General features: G+C 35.5%; 1 protein-coding gene across 5 annotated transcripts in view; it reads right to left on the bottom strand.

The window, feature by feature from the left end:
- GRIK2 (glutamate ionotropic receptor kainate type subunit 2) overlaps window positions 1–20,787 on the bottom strand; it is a 729,530-nt gene that overhangs the window by 447,603 nt on the left and 261,140 nt on the right. The gene's annotated exons all lie outside the window — the stretch shown is intronic.

The raw sequence follows: 20,787 nt of genomic DNA, 5'->3' as shown, positions 1-20,787 counted from the left end.
TTTTTTGTGGTTTTTTTTGAGACAGCATTTCACCATATTGGCCAAGGTGTTTTCAAACTCTTGACCTCAAGTGATCTGCCCACCTTGGCCTTCCAAAGTGTTGGGATTACAGGCGTGAGCTACCGCGCCTGGCAGTGGCATACTATTTTCAAAGGTCCATAGCTATTAAGTAGCAATGCCAGATTTAAACCCTGGAAGTCTTTCTCCAAATCTAGGACACAGTCTTTGCATCCAGAGTGCAATATGACTGGCCTTATTGGTAGTAAATCATAAGGATCTATTTCCCACTAACAATTTTTGGAGAAGTGTTGTCTTTGGTTTTCCCTGCAACCCTCTGCTTTTAAGAAACTTAAATGTCTGACTTAAGTTAAATTCTCTTTGTGGTAGACATATTCTTTCTTCTTTTTTTGATTATATTGGTACCTTCAGTCAAGATGGGATGAAGTCTTGCTTAACTGGGAAGCTTTCTATGTTTTTTAAGGTAGCTTTGCAACTTTTCATAGTTATTTATTATGTGTCAGTTTCACAGTTTAACTATCAAAGGGCAGTTTAAGTTCCAAATGCTTCCAAAATAGTTTGCTTTTGCCCTTAACAATGACAATGGCTACTAAGTTTGTGCTGAAGGTTGAATTTTATTTGTCCTTATGTTTGGACAGTATAACTATCCTATTTGCTGAAATAAAAAGTCTGGCCTTGTATTTAAGCATAAGTCATTTTTTATTTTTAAACACCCATTCCAAAATATTTTTAGAATTTAAACTTTTTAATATTTTCTTCATTAGTAGTATCTTTAATATTTTTATCTTATGCCTTTCTGATTGCCATTTATCATTTCTCTTTTTTTTTTTTTTTTGAGATGGAGTCTCATTCTTGTTACCCAGGTTGGAGTACAATGGTGGAATCTCAGCTCACTACAACCTCCGTCTCCCAGGTTCATATGATTCTTCTGTCTCAGCCTCCCAAGTAGCTAGGATTATAAGCACATGCCACCACGCACTACTAATTTTTGTATTTTTAGTAGAGATGGGGCTTCCCCATGTTGACCAGGCTGGTCTCGAACTCCTAGCCTCAAGTGATCCACCCACCTTGGTCTCCCACAAAGCTGAGATTACAGGCTTGAGCCACCGCGCCAGGTCTGTCATTTATCATTTCTATCGCTTTTCAAAGCTTTACCATTTTCCCTTAATTTTTCAGTCCTAATAAGAGAAGGGTCCATCTCTACTAAGTTCTTCCCAAACAATAAGCTGATATATTGCACAGCCTCTCTCATAACTGATGTTAAACAGTAGTCCTTGTAATTCTGTAAAGAACTCTTGAAAATTGGGGCTATTTAGCACCCCTTCCCATGCACATTTAGATAGTTATACCTTGTTCCTTACTCCTATATCCTGTCAGCTTTATGTTATCTTGTCGTGCCCACTGGTTGGTACCTTAAGTGCATGTCTATGGTCCATTGTGTTTTATTCCACATTTAAAAAAGAAAGTAAAAATAAATCATTCGTTATTTATTTTTGCTTTAATGCAACTCAGGAGTTTTGAGAATGATATTTGATAATATTTATGACTTACTACATGTAAATGGTTTTAATTTTTTTCTCTTTGTGCAGGAAAATGAGGCACAGAGACTTGAGCAAACTGAAAATTACTTTAATAAGTGGAAGGTCTGGATTTTACTCATTGGTGCAGCTGTATTTTTTCTTGTGTGTAATTATTCTTAAGAATAGGTAGAAAGATGAATTGAATTAGGTTGGATTGTCTTTTTTTTTTTTGGATATCAAAATATCTAGATAGTAGTCTGCCTTAAGAAGAATTTAGCCATTTACACGATGGGTGGAATAAATTTCTACAAAAAAATTCTTACTCCACCAGAAATTCATGTAAGGTTTCTGGGCAGCATACACATTCTGCAATCCATGTGTTCAAGCCTAAAATATTCTTATCACATTTGCTCTATTTTAATCTTCCAGATAGTTGGAGAAAACCTATGAACTTGAGATTTAAGAAAAGGAATGAGCATTAAATGAGTACCTTAAAATCAGAGAAACATGTAAAATTGTTAACTTTTTATTAGTCTTTTGGGAACAAGAACTAGAGTAAGAATCACTGATTTGTCATCTAAAGTTCCAGAGCTATAGCTTTTATAGCATTCAAAGGTCAAAGTTAGTTGTACCAGGATACTCAATCCCCATACATATGTCATCTGCATTTCCAACTTCCTGATAAAATTTATAATTTCAATAAAGAAACACTGAGTTGTTAACACAAAGAAGAGCTGAGAGTAGTTCATGCAAGGTGAAGAGTGGGAATTGGAAAAGATTTCAGAGCAGAGGTGGATAGGAGAATTTGTTGGATATGCAAAATAACTCAGAAGGCAGAAGTAATGGCAGAGCCAATGTTGGACATCCGGCATAGAGGTTAAAGTGGAACAATAACCCAGGCCTCAGCCATGAGATGTACTGATATCTTGCGTGGGTGGGACAGGAGTGAAGTGTAAGTTGGAAGTAGCCTAGTTGAGATAGAAAACTAATGCAATAGTACAGCAATACTTCTTCCCAAATAGGAGTCTAAATCCAATCATAAAATATGTCTTATTACAAGCTGGTGCTGGTCTTGAATATGTTACCAAGTGGGGAGAGAAGTAGGGAGAGAAAAGTCGAATAGCTGCAGATACTGTGCAATCTCAGTCTTCTAGCCATTCAGGCTCTAGAGAACATAGGCCAACTACCCAACCTTGGGAAAGCCTCTATTTTTGGAGGTATAGAGGCACACATCAGAAGAATTAATCTGAAGGACAGGCCTCCAGTCAAATTAGTTGTGATTTAGGGCCAATCAGTTTCTAGATCTAATAGAGGACTGGGAAAGAAAAAGTAAAATAAAATAGAAATAAACAAACATCAGGATCCAAGTTGTATCTTTGTATATTTGTGAGTACTGGGGGTTGCTACTAGATACAATAACCTTGATTTTAGAGCAGCAGATGAACTTTAACCCCCATTCATATGGGGTCAGGGCTCACGTTAAGTTACCTGTACTCACAACTTTTGACATTAGATGTTTTATTTAGTTTTTGACAAATATTTATTAAGCAAGCTACTATAAAGCAGACGCTATCCTAGATAGAAAGAACACCAGGATGATAGAGATCCCACAGTTTATACAGGGAGATAGAAAATAAACTATCAGTTGTGGCACATTATGAAAAGTATCACTATGAGAGAAGCGCAGAAGCCGCAGAATTTTCCATTAGAAAGATGTTTAAGGTGCCTGATGCAGTGGCTCATGCCTGTAATCCCAGCACTTTGAAAGGCCCAGGCAGGTGGATCACCGGAGGTCAGATTTTGAGACAAGCCTTGCCAATGTGGTGAAATCCTGTCTCTACTAAAAAGACAAAAATTTAGTCAGGCGTGGTGGCGGTGCCTGTAATCCCAACTACGCAGGAGGCTGAAGCAGGAAAATTGCTTGAACCTGGGAAGCAGAGATTTCAGTGAGCTGAGATCGCACCACTGCTCTCCAGCCTGGGCAACAAGTGAGAAAAAAAAAAAGGAAGCTGTTCTAGGCAAAATATTAAAGTACTCTGAGTTAAATCAGCAAAGAGGAGGGCCTGACTCTTAGAGGAATAGAAAAATATTCAGGCAGAGGGAACTTAATGCACAAAGACCCTAGTAGTGAGATAGCATGATGAGTTTGGGGAACTGTAAATAGTTCACTTTGCCTGGCATTGATCAAGGAGGAAATATGGTAGTGAAAGATCAGGTGGTAGAGAGTGGGGAGGCTGGGCCATTATATAGGCAAAGGATGACAGCTCCGAAAGTCAAGATCAGGAGCTAAGTAAGTTAGGAGTCTAGAGTATGTGTTGCCAGGCAAGACTTTGAAGAATAAGACAGGTATGTTGTTCTGAGGGGATAAGTTGATACAAAATAAGCGAGAGCTGCCTGTGGCAAGCAATGATGACAGAAGTCTATCAGAGAGAATCCACTCTAACTCCCATGTCATCTCCTTCCATGGGTAGGCTCTAATTTGACTCTAAATCTGTTTGCAACCTCGAGGCAACTTTCAGCACATCTTGACATGTTTCCATTAGCAAACCTACAAGTGTAGATTTTACTGAAAAGTTAAAGAGACAGAGTAGAAGGTATATATCGCCAGCCATGATGCACTTCCCAAGTCCCCACATCTGTCTCCTTGTTTACGTGCTACGTAGTCTTCTTCCCTTCACGCCTTGTCCAAATCTTTTCCTCTTTCCTATGGCAAACATAAACTCATCTTAACTCCTCAAGTTAACTCATCTTAACTCCTTAAGCACCAGCTGACAAAGAGTCCTGGAGGCCTATCCACCAAGTAGGCTTATCAAAGAAATCACAAATTGGGTCTCTCGTTTGAGGTATATAAAATATACCTGCCATAAAAATAGCATTTCCTTTGTATTGTGACCAACTGTATTTTATTTTTTTACAAAATAACATTTCCTTTGCATTGTTACATTTGGTCGAAATGATCTCAATACTGCATTATTAGGTTTTCCTTCTCTACTTGTTTATTCCCAGCAGAATATAAACATACTGTTATTTATTTAATTTTAATTAAGTTTCATCTTGACACCAATTCCCCTGCCATCTATCACTTCATTTTTCTGTTTTTCTTTGTAGAAAATATTCTAAAAACTGTCTATATTTATAATCATCAAATCCCTGTCGCCTGCTTTAATTAGTTCAGGCTGGTAAAACAAAGTGCCATAGACTGGATGGCTTATACAAAACAGATATTTATCTCCTGCAGTTCTAGAGGCTGAAAATTTGAAGTCAGGGTGCCAGTATCATCAGGTTCTAGTAGAACATCCTTCTAAGTAGTAGGGAAGGAGTAGCAGTAAGGGCCACCTTTTTTGTATCCTCACAAGATAGAAGGAGGTTGAGCTAGTTCTCTGGCCTCCTATGGTAAGGGTACTAATTCCACTCATGAGGCTCCACCTTTATGACCTAATTATTTCCCAAAGGCCCCATCTCTAAGTGCAATAACATTGAGATGAAAGTTTCAATATGAATTTTGGGGGAACAGAAACATTGGATCTATTGCACCTTGCATTCTTATTTAAACTCACTCTAATCAAGGTTTTACCTCCATCACTCCATGGAAACTGTTCTTGTCAAGATTATCAATGACCTCCAGATTGCTAAATTCCACAGCCTAGTTTCAGCCTTCATTTACTTGACATGTCAGCAGTATTATTCCCTGCTTCTTTGACATGATTTCTTCACTTGACTTTCAGGATACTCCATATTCTTAGTTTTATTCTTATCCTAGAGATCATTTCCTGTCATCTCCCAGTCTTTGTTTATACTCACTTCTGTGATGATCTCATCCAATTTCTCATCCAATTGCACCCAATTTCACATTGCTACTCTCAAATGAATATTTTATCCCAGACCCTACTGGATCTTCAGACTCCTATATCCAACTTCCTGCTCCATTAGATCTCCAGTGAGATGTTAGCAGGCACCCAAAACTTAACATATCCAAACACAGCCTTCCCAGTCAGCTGATGGCAACTCCATTTTTTTAAGTCCTCACTTTTGCATATGTCATTTGCCTGGAATGCTCTATTTATCCACAAGGCTGACTCTCATTCCCCATGACCATCCTATTTAAAATTGTAGCTCTGTCTTAAGCTTCAGATTCCTTTTGCAGTGCTCTATTTTTTTTTTCTGTTGTACTTATCACCTTCTAACATACTCTATAATTTACATATTTATGATACTGATTTCTTATTCTCTTTCTCCCTCCACTAGAATATAAACTCCAGGGAGGCAGGGATTTTTGTCTGACTAGTTCTTGGCTGTATTACAAGTGATTAGCACATGTTTAACACATGGTAGAAGTTCAAATACATTTGTTGAATGAATGAATGAATAAATAAATGAGTGAAAAGATCTTTAATCTTGAGAAGCTTGCAGTTCATTTGGAAAAATAAATTATATGTTGCAAAAAGAATATCTGCCAGTACCAAACAAAATGTGCCAAGTGATAAGAGAGTAGAATAGACCGAAAATGCTAAGGCATTGTTTTTTCTAAGGATTCAGAAGACTGGGCTCAATTTGAATTATTCATTCTGGGGGAAAATTGATCATAATCTAGGAAAGTGAAGATGAGAGTGAAACATTTTAGATGAGAGCAATTTAGGGCCTCAATGCCATTTCATTTCTGAATTTAAAAGAAAGCTATTTGTTGCCAAAAAAAAAAAAAAAAGAAAAGAAAAAAAAGAAAGGAAGAAACACAAAAATAGTTCATTCCAACTGGAGGTCTCTTTCTTCTTTGTCTGCAGAAGTGCAAAACAATGCTCCACTAATGGATCTTTTGGTTAATGCGTATGCGATGGCTATTACTAGGTGGTAGGGGGTGGGGAATGGGTGGTGGGATAAACCCAAGGAAAGAAGAAATTGGTCTGTAAGCCCCATTTCAAATCAGATATTTTTCAAGTCAGTTAACTGCAAAATAAAGGGGAGAGGGAATTAAAATAGTTCCTTAGAAACAAAAGAAAAACTAAAAGGGAAAAGCTTTTAGCAAATGTGAAAAAAAAAAATCATGCTGGCACTGATAATGGGCCACTTAGGAGTGATTATTTCTAATGGATCAAAGAGGGAGGGCAGGTGCCAGGAGTCTCCTCAAAGAGACCCTAGGCTCACCAACCATCACTTTCACTTGGGGCTTGATCTGACTTTCTGCTAATGCACCTCGCCCCCTGTATCAGGGGGCGAGGTGCATTAGCAGATGGGCATAGCTAATTATGAAATGAAACAGTTTTTGGTTCAGCTTCTCTTTGTCGACTGAGCATTCTTTGACAGGGAGATTTGGGGGCTTAAACTGAAAAGGAGGTGAATAAAATTAACCTTTGTTCTAAGATTCCCCTCCCTTATCCTTTTCCTCACATTGGTGACCGCTCTGGTGCTTGAGAAACCAAGAGGTCAGCATGCCTTTTTCCTCTCCTTCTAGCCAAACAGTGAAAAATATCTTTCTGGTCATTTAGATGAATATCCTTACTAAATGATTTCTAATGTTTCCTTCCTTGGGATTATTAGTACTTAAACCTTTGCTCTTTAGTTGTGGTCAGAAAAATCCTATTTGCTCTGGAAAGGAAAGGAGAATTTAAGTACGTATGTTCATTCTAAGAAAGAGCTCCAACCTGCTTTCAGGCTGTTTTGGCCAAAGGAAAAAGTAATTTGTCTGGACTTCCCAGGAATCCCTGTTTCAAAGAGCTTGTCTAGGAGCACTGAATCAGCCTTAACTGTGTGAAATTTATTTCTGGATGATCTAGAGATGGCAAAAAGAATCTTCTGAATTTTACTACTCTCCTCTGCATTCCTAATGTGTAGTGTCTGCTCAGACTTGGCACCCAATTCCACCCACTTTCACCCTTCTGCACCCTTTTCCTTCTTTCAATAGGGGGTCTTTCCCTTCCTTAGCCCACGGCATCAGCTGTCAGTGATCCAGGACTCATACTCAGGGCTTCCTCCCTTCACTCTTAGCTGGCACCTGATCTAATTTCCCTGACTCTACCCTGTTGCACAGTAATCCTGCTGGTGCCTTGAACATTTTGTAAACTCATTTGCCTGTTTGCTATAAGTCTTAAATATCCAAGATTATTACAAGGAGGGCACCCAGAGTTTAGAAAGGAGATTCAGTTCTACTAATTTACGAGAATACAGGTAGAAAACAGAATGTGGCTTGTACTTGTATATAGACTGGAACATCTATGAGGGTAAAAGCTGATTATCAGCTAGTAAACATTTCTGTGGTGTGCTAGCTGTTGGTTGCTGTCTGCAAGATCAGTTGTTAAACATTTTTAATATTACTCCAGTCTGCTGCGATCCAGAGGCAAAGTAGTGGCATGACAAAAGCGTGGACTTAAAGCTGAATCAAACATGGATACCAAGCACTGTATAACCCTGGGCATATTGCATAACTTCTTTACTTCTTCAGTGCTCTTCTGATTTCTCTGTACTTCCTGAGAGGATTGAGGTGGTAGAAATAAAATATGTTATCAAAGTTTCTGGAGCTAGTATTATGTCACTTGTGTGGGCTACCACATGGAGCACTGCAACTTCCCCAGCATCCCGGGCTGCAACCTGCCCCTGGTGCGGAAGATCGCGCCTGAGTACTACGACCACCTGCCACAGCACTACTTGTGGGTGAGGGTGCTCTGGGATTTTGTGTTTGAGGACTCCTTGGGGCCCTATGCCAGGGTGAAGCGGGTATACAGGCTGGCAAAGGATGGCCTGTGAGGCTGCCTCCTGCTGGTGGCCATCATCCCCCATCTGCCCCTCCGGGCTCTCACCCCAGCTCGGAGGGGCTGCATTTCCTTCCTGCACCCTGGGCTGCTGCCCTTGTCCCCTCGGAGCATACTGCACAGCATACCTGGCCATAGAGGTGTGGGCTGCAGGGCTCTGTCTGCACATGAACTCACCCTGGACCTTGGCAGTTGCCCTCCCTTTCCGGAAAGGAGTAGAGAAGAGAGCACAGTTAGAAGAAAGCTTCTGGAAATAATGATTCTGGTAAGTATTAAGAACATTTACTGATATGGTTTGGCTGTGTCCCTACCCAAATCTTACCTTGACTTGTAATAATCTCCACATGTCAAGAGTGGGACCAGGTGAATTGAGTCATGGGGGAGGTTTCTCCCACACTGTTCTGTGGTAATGAATAAGTTTCACAAGAACTGATGGTTTGATAGATGGGAGTTCCCCTGCACAAGCTTTCTTGCCTGCCACCAAATAAGACATGTCTCTGCTTCTCCTTTGCCTTCCACCATGTTTGTGAGTCCTCTCCATCCAAGTGAAACTGTCTATTAAACCTCTTTTCTTTATAAATTACCTAGTCTGAGGTATGTCTTTATTAGCAGTGTGAGAACAGAATAATATAGTTTTTCCTCTAATTCTCTAGCAATATAAATAATTTTTAAAATAGAAATATTATCTCAAACAGTAAATACATAAAATCATGGACTGACAAACTATAGCTTTGAACTCAAGCTTTAGCTTATCATGTAAATCTTTCTTGGCATTGAAGACAATGAAAAGCATGGTGCATGGTATCTTGGCTTGTCATTTAAAAAATATATATTTCAAAGGAAATTTTTAATTTATTTCCCAGAGAAACCATGATAACTTAGGAAAAATATTTCTATGTAGATGTAAGGTAATACGGCCTAACAATTTGTGGTTTCTGAGGTGAAATTAATACAAAAGTAGATCTGGGAAAATCTGGATGACTTAACAGTTTATATTACTTTTGGTGTAATGCAGATCTCAAACGTGTCCTTTATTTTTGTATCCACAGAACCTGGAACAGTGACAGGCATTTAGTGGGTATTTAACAGATGTTTATGTGACCAACAAATATAATCACTGGTAGTCCAATTCCAGTTGTACTGAGTGTATTTATAGCAGCTTCTAAGATACAGATAGACTTCTAAACCATATCTAAATTTATAGCCTATCTTTATTGCAAGTCTGAAACATACTTATTTAATGAAAAACAATGACTAGAAATACACTCAAATGAAGCCAGTGATTCTTGATCAGGGGACATTTAGCAAAAAGTCAGGAGTTATTTTTAATTTTCACAACTGGGGATGAGAACTACTACTAACATCTACTGGGTAGAGGTTAGGAATGCTAATAAACATTCTACAAAAAATAGCACCCCATGACTTCAACTAAACAGCACCAAGGTTGATAAACTCTTGCTAAGCCATGGATATTTGAGACCAGCACTTGGCACCTCACAGTGATATGTAATGTTGTCTTCTGCTTCCTATACTGAATGATTGATGTACCAGTTCATAAGATGTGCATTCCAGTCATTTAGGTACATTTTCTATGATTGAACTATATATTGCCTGCCCTTTTAAAATATGGCAGAGGCTATTCATCTTTAGCTAAAAACAAACAAATAAATAAAAAACCCAAATAACTGAGTCATATGAAGTACGTTTTTACGACATTATACATCCTCCTTGTAGTGACATTACGCTGGTTCAGATATAATCGTATCCTTTCTAAAACTGGAGATACTATATACCATTTACTCATCTCCGCTTGTGCCTTATTTTTATATGGCTGTAATTTCTTATATCTCATAAAACAAAATATTGGCTTAAAGTGCACTTCTATAGCCTGAGAGAAAGCTTTGGATCCTCAAAAATGCATACAGTGCAAAAGTGGTAAAGATTATAGCAAATGATTGCTTCTATTTAATGTTTTCCACATGTCTTAAACTTCTCTCTACCTGAAGTTAACTGTCTACATTACAGCTCTGTATTCAGTAGATGTGTAGATAGCTGTGGACCCTCGCCTCTTGCTTAGCATCAGCTGCAAAGTCTCTGCTCATCTGCCAATACACATAGAGGCTTGTTTTTCTTTAAAAAAAAAATGTGTGTGTATGTTATGAAGAGGTATAGAGTTTAGTGAATAAAATGACTGTTCGATTCAACATTTTGGGTTTAAATCCTTATTCTGACACTTGTACTTTCCCTCAGAAAAGTTTCATAATGTCTTTAAGTCTCAGATTTTACATTGTCATATATAGGGGCACTAAACAGAGTTGTCATGAAAACAGAAAAATGAGGAATGCATGCTAAGTATTTAGACTGTCACTGACATGCAGCAAGCCTTCAATAGCTGTTATTGTCATGATGATTATTATTAATGTTTACCTCTCATGTTTTACATCTCTTTCTTGTCTCTCTTCTCTGTGTTCATAGTAATGGGATAATTTCCTATCCAAATGTCTCTGTTCATCTCTCCTTGCCATCTATTCCTGTTTGAGAGATGAGCAGAGAAAAATGTGGCAGTTTTAATTTGTCTACCAGGCAGGAGATTTAATGTATTCCAATGACAAAGAATCTCAGAACTAATCCTCAATTTTCTGTGGTGATATCTTTTGCAAATTTTGAAATGTAGAGGAAGAATATTTACAGAAATACTGCTGTTGTATTATAAAGCAATTTTATATGTTATTCTTACTTTTGGTTTTTGAATTCAATTTTATTCTAATTGAAGTAAACTAAAATGTATGTATTTAAAGTAGAAAATTTGATTAATTTGGACATCATGATATAATGACCATACTCAATACATATTTTCATAACTAAGATTTACTCCTGTCCTTTGTAATTATGCTTACATTTACCTTATCTGAAGTCCAGGAAGTAAGAATTAACTAGATTTAGGTCAATATAAGTAAATCTTATTCTGGCTTAACTAGATATGCAGCATTATAATTAGATCACCAAGAAGATAGAAAATCTTTTTCTTTTAAAATCCATGTGGGAGATATAGTTGTGTCAGGACATGAGTTCTTGGACTCAGAACTACATAGTTTTTATCTATTAATTAACTCAACAAATATGCATTAAGCATCTACTATAAGCCAAGTTCTGTTCTGGGAGGAGGGGACAGTTCTAAAGAAGATAAATTCTCTGCCTTTGTAGAATAACTTACTGGGGAGAGAAGAAATAAACTAAAAATCTTATGAGAAGAGTGAGGAGTCAGTTTACATTTCTTAATGTAATGTAAAAAGAAATGGAAGAAATATAAAATATTGTCCAAAGTACTAAGCAGTGATAGAATTTATCACCAAAAATGCATAAATATCATATGTGCCTAATAAGGTTTCAATAATAAAGCTAAATTTTTATTATTAGCTATAGTGTTAAATAGTGAGGAGCAGAAGGGATACTCACATTCTACATAAATGTGCATTAACACATCTTAAAATATTCTATTATCATCAAAATTCTTAGAAGGATGATAAGGACTAATCAAGAGCAATGAAGTTCAAGCTTTTTTATGTAATAGTGCAATAAAATCCATCAACTTGTAAAATCAGATCTATAAAAGAAAATTTTCAACTAATTGAACAAGTTCATTTACCTTACAAGAACAAAATGACAAGTGGAATACTTAAGGGACATGCGGTATTATTACATTATGCTCTAGTTTTGTTGAACAAAAATGGTTTATATATTAAGGGTATCAAATATTTTAAAATTTTGATAAGCAAACCTTTGGAAAGACAAACAGCCCCTCCAATCTTTATTGTTTAACATATTATGTGCCACATATTTTATATACCTTTGTCTCATATGAGATTCAAAACAACCTTGTTATGTATCATAGTTCCCCATTTAAGAGAAAAATTGATGATGGCCAGTTGTAACACAATAGCTGCTGACAGGAACGCTAATCTCCTGAGAGAGCTAGAACAGCATATTCCTTTAGCAAAGTAAACATCTGTCACAATTAAGTAAATAATTGACATGATGAATTAAGCTTCTATGTAACATTAAATAAAGGTTAAGAGGTAAATATCAAAGCAGTTACAATGGATCATTTTGGTAAGATTATGATTGCATTTAGGTATTTTTTGTTGTTGTTGTTCTTATTCTCTTTGTTATCAAGGCTTTCTACAGTCATTATGTCTTACTTGTATACAGTCAGGATAAGGTAAGTTATGTTTACATAAATATAGCCCCATGTTTCAGGGGCTAAACAGTAGGCAAGTTTATTGCCATTCCTATTCCTTGTCTAGCATGGATTGGTACGGTGGCTTTTCACCTTGCAGTTTCTCCAGGACCTCCATCTAGAGTCATGTTCTCATCATTATTACAGCATGGGAAGGAAAATATGACTGACTGATAACTGGCTTTTAAAACATTCACCAAGAAATATTTCAGTACTTTTGCTTACATTTCACTGGCAAAAGAAAATCACATGGTTTGCCTAACCTCAAAGAAGGTGAGAAAATGCAATTCTGTTCCATGCCTAAGACCAAAGCCAGATATATTTGGTAAATAGAACCAACAACTATAAAATGTAATAACCTTTTGATATTCTAAATACATGAATTGAAAATTCTGAACTTAAAAATTGATTGTATCACTTTTTCCTAAAAAGTTAATTGCTTCTTGGTAAGCAACATTATGAGGCCCAAACCAAGATTGTTCTTTGGAACCTATTTATGCCTCCAACCTGTTCAGTGATACTTAATAATTTCAAATTCCAGCCACAGCCTTTTCTACAGGGTTGCTGGTGACTAATCTACCTTAGTCTTACATGGTAATATGCTCTGATTTTCAGTCTTGCCAGTCCCTGCATGATATCTTTTGATCCACTTTTCTTTATTCTTGGGCATCTCTAGCTGATGTTTTGTGTATCAATCACAGTAGACATCTCATCATGCTGCCAGTTCATCATACCATTTCACAGCTCTGTACATTTGCATTTCCTATCTTACCTACTCTTAACATTACTTGAGACCCAATTTAAATGTCATCTCTGTTTACTTTCTCCAACCAACTGGATCTCCTTGATTTCAACTTCCAGTTTGCTGTAATACTTTTATGTAACTCTCTTTTAGCATTTATCATACTGTATTGCAATTTACTTGTAACACTAGTGTTTAAATATTTGGAGAATCAAAACATCTTATTCATGTTTTGTTCTTCTTTGGCCAAGAAAGTGCTTAATAAGATATTACTTTATATAGTTGTATATGTCATCATTATGTAAAATTTACAAAGAAAAAAACTAATTTTCAAACTAATAAGGAAGTAAGCTCAATTAAAGAATGTGGTGGAACCTAACTGAAGCAATAAATTTACTGCTATAGAAAGAATCCATGTTAGTTGATTGGCTGCTTAATAGACTAATAAACTGACAAATAAATGTTATTTTATCTACAAAGCATATTTTAATGTAACTCAAATTTGCCTGGGTTTTAAAAATATGAATACATTACTCAACGTGATCTATAGATTTAATGAACTTTCTATTAAAATCCCAATAAAATTTTCTGCAGAAACAGAAAAATTCATCTAAAAATTCATATAGAATCTCAAGAAATCCTGACTGACTAGCCAAAACAATCTTGAAAAAGAACAAAGTTGGAGAACTCATAGTTTCTGATTTCAAAATGTATTTCAAAGCTAGTTAAAACAGTATGGCACTGGCACAAAGACAGGCATATAAACCAATGGAATAAAACAGGCAGCTCAGAAATAAACTCTCACATATATGGTAAAATCATTTTCATTTTCAACAGATAATTTTCAACAATGAACTCTAACACATGTGGTCAATAAATGAGAAAATAATAGTATTTTGATAAATAGGGTTAGAGAAACTGTATATCCACATACAAAATAATAAAGTTGGACTCTTACCCTTCTTGATAGAAAAAAATTAATTCAAAAAACATCAAACCTAAATGTAAGAACTAAAACCATACAACTTAAAAAAAAAAAGGGAAAAATCTTCATGACATTGGATTTGGCAATGATTTCTTGGATATGACAGCAAAAGTATAGGTAAAATAAAAAAGTAAAAATAAACTGGATTACAAAATTTAAAAATTTGCATCAAAAGACACAATCAGCAGAGTGAAAAGGCAACCCATGGAATGAAAGAAATATTTGCAAATCATATATCTGATAGTAGGTTAATATCCAGAATATACAAAGAATTACTGAAACTCAACAACAAATGAATCAAACAGCTAAAATTTAAAAAATCAGCATACGACTTAAACACTTCCCCAAAGAAAGTGTTCATATGATCAACAAACATATGGAAATGTGTTTAACATCATTAATCATTAGGGAAATGCAAACCAAAACCACAGTTAGATATCACCTCACACCCATCAACATGACTACAATTAAAAAAATATATGTTGGTGAGGATCTGGATAAATTAGAACTCCTGTGTACTGTTGGTAAGAATGATGTTATATCCATTACGGAAAACGGCATGAGGGTTCCTCAAAAAATTGAACATACAATTACTATATGATCCAGCAATTCCACATCAGGTTATAGATTGAAAATAACTGAGAACAGGATCTCAAGGAGATATTTGTTTGCCCATGTTCATAGCAGCATTATTTACAACAGCCAAAGGTGGAAGCAACCTAACTATTTGATGAATGAATGGATAAAGAATATGTGACACAGAAATATAATGGAATGTTATTCAGCCTTAAAAAGGAAGAAAATTTCGACACGTTACAACACAGCAACATAAATGAACCTTGAGAACACTATTTTAACTGAAATAAGTCAGTACAAAAAGGCTAACACTGTATAATTCAATTTATATAAGGTATCTACAGTAGCTAATTTGATAGAAACAAAGCAGAATGGTGGTTTCTAGAGGTTATTGAAAGAGAAATGTAGAATAGTTGTTTAGTGCATACAGAATTTTAGTTTTGCAAGATGAAAAAGTTCTGGAGATTGGTTGCACTACAATGTGAATATTTTTAACACAACTGAATTGTATATTTAAAAATGGTTAAGATGGCAAATTGTGTTTGTATTATACCACAATTACAAACTTTAAAAATCTGAATACAAGGTTATGGTATTGTTACACATGTTCTAAGAAAACTACATTTTGCACAAATGTTCAAGTCTGTCTTTACTCTGAAACAGACTTAAACATTTGGCTGACTTAATTTTCTTTAATGCCAACCCAATTATTTCAATTGGATAAAAAGTTCATTGTGAAAATGAACTAGATTTTTTTAAATGCAAGTGACAAGTCAGAATCATTAATCATGCAATTAGCACTTTTTGAAAAATTCTTTAAAAGTTAAATTAAAAGGTAAAACCACTTATATATCTATATGACATGGGTATTATAGAACTGTTGTCAGTTTTATGAAGTCCTTGGGAACCAATTCTATTCTCCTAAATAGTGAAGCAGTTACACCAATAAATTAAACCATTCTGAGAAAAATGCATAAATAAATATGTAAACAATACCACAATAGGTCACTCACTGTGCATGTAAACTTTGCCCTGCATAATTTGGATTTACTCTACTCCACAAAAAAGAAAACAGTGATTTTCAAGAATTATTGTTCAATGGCAGAGAAAACCATTCTATTTATCTGTGGTTTGCCAATAGGCTCTGTGAATGCTCTTTGATCTTTGCTGCAGGTTAAAAGCATATGGAATCCTTTTTCAATAGTGTAAAAGCTCAGACCTGGACAATGTTTGGAAACCCTTTAGCTTTGTCTTCTTAACACACAAATACAAATATCTTTGCTGGCTTATTTCCTAATACATAGTAGTTGTTTTCTTTAATACTAGAAAACAATTATGCTTAAAATTATGTTTAAAATATTGATCTAATCTCTTCGTTGAATTTCTAATGGCATCTGATGTTATTTAAAAGAAAAAAAAACTAAGCATTTGTAATTTTTGGTCTCTCAATAAACCATCAAGAAAGCTCTCTGACCTTCAGCCATATTTTTAGAAAAGGAATTATAGCTTGTCATTTTTCATTGTGTTGTTAATAGGGTAATTAACAAGTTAGTGTTAAGATTTCAAGGGCTGACTTAATTTTCTTTCTTTAATGCCAACTCAATTATTTCAATTGGATATAAAGTTCATTGTGAAAGTGGAATCGGAGATTTAAAAAAAATTCTTAAATGACAAGTAAGAATCATTACACATATAATTAATTAGTACTTTTTGTAAATTATTTAAGTTAAATTTAAAAGTAAAACTATTTATAAATTTATATGAAGTAGCTATTATAAAACATTATAGTAATACCAGATTGTTTTAAATCTCAATTATGCTTCACAATTTTTATTGTATTTACAGAGGAATGTTCTTCCTCCATATTAAAGCTAATTCAAAACTATTTCAAATACTCTTAAAGACAAGGATATTTAGTAGAATAATTGCTACTCAGTGTTGAAGTTCAGACAGCTAAGTGGTTTTAAGAAGATTAATAATTTTGTCATTGTTTAATCACTAAAAAAAATTATGCTTGCTTGAACATTTTAAATTTATTTTTACATAAAAATTGAGACCTTTGTTTATCATACTGACAAGTTTGACTTAATGTCAATTTCTTTCAAAATGTGAAAATTTGTATATTAGTCAAGATTGGATAGATCAGTTGTTCTCAAATGGGGTTGCTAAACTAACGGCAGCATGATTACCTGGGAACTTAGTAGAAAAAAATAGCAATTATTAGGCCACAATTATACCTATAAAATCAGAAACGGGGAGTCAGTCTAACAAGCAGTGCTTTATCAAGTCTTCCTAATGTTTTTAATACACATTGAAGTTCAACAACCACTAGAATAGGTTATACTATAGTAAAAATCACTCCCCTTTGGGTATATACCCAGTAATGGGATTGCTGGGTTAAATGGAATTTCTATTTCTAGATAATTGAGGAACCACCACACTGTCTTCCACAATGGTTGAAGTAATTTACACTCCCACCAACAGTGTAAAGGTGTTCCTTTTTCTCCACATCCTCTCCAGCATCTGTTCTCTCAAGATTTTTTAATGATCACCATTCTAACTGGTGTGAGATGGTATCTCAATGTGGTTTTGATTTGCATTTATCTAATGACCAGTGATGATGAGGATTTTGCCGTATGTTTGTTGGCCTCATATATGCCTTCTTTTGAAGAGTGTCTATCATAACCTTCGACCATTCTTGAATTTATAAATCATTCTATTATAAAGACACATGCACACATATGTTCATTGTGGCACTGTTTACAATAGCAAAGACCTAGAACCAACCCAAATGCCCATCAATGATAGACTGGACAAGGAAAATGTGGCACATATACACCATGGAATACTATGCAGCCATTAAAAACAGTGAGTTTGTATCCTTTGTAGGGACGTAGGGACATGGATGAATCTGGAAACCATCATTTTCAGCAAACTGACACAAGAACAGAAAATCAAACACCACACGTTCTCACTCATAGGCAGGTGTTGAATGAGAACGTATGGACACAGCGAAGGGAGCAACACACACTGGGGTCTGTTGGGGTAGGCTAGGGAGGGACAGTGGAGAGTAAAGGTTGGGAAGGGATAACATGGTGAGAAATGCCAGATATAGGTGATGGGGGCATGGAGGCAGCAAACCACATTGCCATGTAAGCACCTATGCAACAATCCTGCATGGTCTGCTCATATACCCCAGAACCTAAAGTACAATTAAAAAAAAAAAAAAGGCCTAAACACATAAGTGTTTTTTAAATTATAATTTAAAAATATAAGTACTGAAGAATAGAAAGCAGCTAGAAACCAGTCTCCATATCTAATACATGTAGTAATTTCTATCACTCTTCATTTACAAGGGAGATAATTTAGCAGATTCAAATGATGGAAATAGAACGATTGTTCAGTCCCCTAAGGCAACCTGAACACAGCCCAGTGGGATGATCTGGGGGGAAGCTTCACAAATAAGAGCTATTGGTGAAAAAAAAAATCACCTCCCAACCCAAATTACAGTGATTTAACAGAACAAAATTTTATGTCTCATAAAAGCCAGGTTTGCTGTAGATTCAGACAATTCTCCAGGGTAGCAATATTTGATATTTTGGTAGTATTTTAGCATGCTTTGAACTTGTAGCACAAATGCTATGTCAGGGAATGAATGAGTTGGAGAGGAAGAGCAAGGCAATTAAATGTGTCCACCTGGAAGTGAGCATTTCATCAGCTAAAGCAACCCACTTGGCCACATTGAGGATTGGGACGCTGCAACTCTTCGAGATTTAGAAGTGAAGATAACCAGAGATATTAGTAAATGTGAGCAATGCCTACTACAATTAGCTATGTTGCCAAATGCAAGCTCCTGAATATAACTAGTTACTGAATCATAGAGATTTGCCTAGGAATTTATAGTTTTAACAATAGCTCAGGTAGTAATTTTATTTTCTGCTATGAATTAAATTTCAAAACCAGTGCTTTGAGTTATAAGTGTAATACACGTTACATAAAGTTTTGTTTTCTCAAAAGAAAGATTATTGGGCTTACAAAAATACAAGCATTTGTGATAGTAAAATAATTCCTTTGGGGATAAGAAGAAATGCGTATTAGGCTTTGTATTTTCATTAGAGTTTGTTAGAATCCTGTTTGTAACAAGACATTATTAGTATGTTTTTAATGCATTCATGCAAAAAAAGTATTTTTGGGGTTCCTTTTTGAGTCACTGAAATACTACCCTAGTGGACACTGTTCTACCTCTAACTTGGAAGAATTCTGGAATGGACAATTAACCTGTCTAGAATTTGAGTTTTAATTATTTTCTTGCATTCTGAAAAAGTTAGATTCTTTGATAATATTGTATCTGAATATACCTTATATGCCATATATTTAAAACAAGGTAAACTTTATAGAATGTTGAGTAGTAAACATTAGGTCCCAGGAATCAGAAAACTGTTTTTACTTAACTATTTGTTTATTTTTTGATACGGAGTCTTGCTTTGTCACCCAGGCTGGGGTGCAGTAGCATAATCTAGACTCACTGCAACCTCCGCCTCCCAGGTTCAAGTGATTCTTGTGCCTCAGCCTCCGAGTAGCTGGGATTACAGGCATGCACCATCATACCTGGCTAATTTTAGTATTTTTTAGAAGATACAGGGTTTCACCATGTTGGCCATGTCTCAAACTCCTGCCCTCAGGTGATTCACCTGCCTTTGCCTCCCAAAGTGCTGGGATTACTGGCATAAGCCATCGTTTCCAGTCAGAAAACTGATTTTAAAACCTAGTGTATCACAAGTAACAAACCTATGTTTAAATTTAATGCAGATAGGATACAGATTTTTTTAGAGGTATTTCTGATACAGAATCACTTATTTTTAATTAAGTATTCAATAAATGACCTATTACATATTGCAGAAATGAATAAATGTCAGACATATCTCTTCTTTATCTGAAATCTTATTGCAATTGAAAATCAATGCTGTCAACTTTTCAGGGGCCAGTGTTATGGACCATAATCATTACTATGCAACTAATATATAAAAATAAACTTTTATGTGGACAAGTCTTTATAGTGAATTATTGTTTCTTTGTGTATTTGTTTGAGACAGAATCTTGCTTTGTTGCTCAGGCTGGAATAGAGTGGTACAATCATGGTTCTCCGTAGCCTCGACCTCCCGGGCTCAAGCAACCATCTGACCTCAGCCTCCTGAGTAGCTGGAGTTACAGGTGAGTGCCACCACACCTAGCTAATTAATTTTTTTTTTTTTTCTGTAGAGACCAGGTTTCACTATGTTGCCCAGGTTTGCACAAAGCAATTAAAAAAAATGACTTTATTGTCACTAAAACAGTAACGGAACCTATACATATGCAATCATATATTAACACATCTATGCATATATACATATGTACACATATAAAGCAAGTGACAGATGTCATGATAGTCTCCTTTGGTTTCTAGATTTTCCAAAAACTCATCATCAAAGCTAAAACATGGCTCCTTTGCCTCAAAATTCTTAATCTCTTTTCCTCTGGGTTATAATTTTCCTCCTTGCTTTTTTTTCTGAAACACTTTTATTTTGGATATTTCTATGGCACAATTCCTTAGTTTATTCAAGTCTTAGTTCAAATGTCACTTTCTAAGAAAAGTATCTTCTGACAATCCTACTTAATACTGCAATATTACCTCCCATGTACTCGCTACACATATCTCCTGCTTTATTTCTCTTCATAACACCTATCACATTTGATACTATAGCATATACATAATGCATTTGGTTATTGTTTATCACACTACATTAGAATGTAAGCTCCATAAGGCAAAGAATTTTTGACTGTTTTGTTAACTTATCTATCTCCAGTACCTAAAACAGTGTTGACAAATACTAGATATTGATAATTATTTGTGGAGCAATTAAGGCAATAAATAAACATACAAACAACAAATGAATAAATAAAAGAATAAATTGTAAGATATTTAGAGCTTC

This window comes from Cebus imitator, unplaced genomic scaffold, assembly GCF_001604975.1.
Source record: "Cebus imitator isolate Cc_AM_T3 unplaced genomic scaffold, Cebus_imitator-1.0 Scaffold245, whole genome shotgun sequence".
Lineage (NCBI taxonomy): Eukaryota > Metazoa > Chordata > Mammalia > Primates > Cebidae > Cebus > Cebus imitator.
This window is presented reverse-complemented; position numbering and strand designations above follow the sequence as displayed.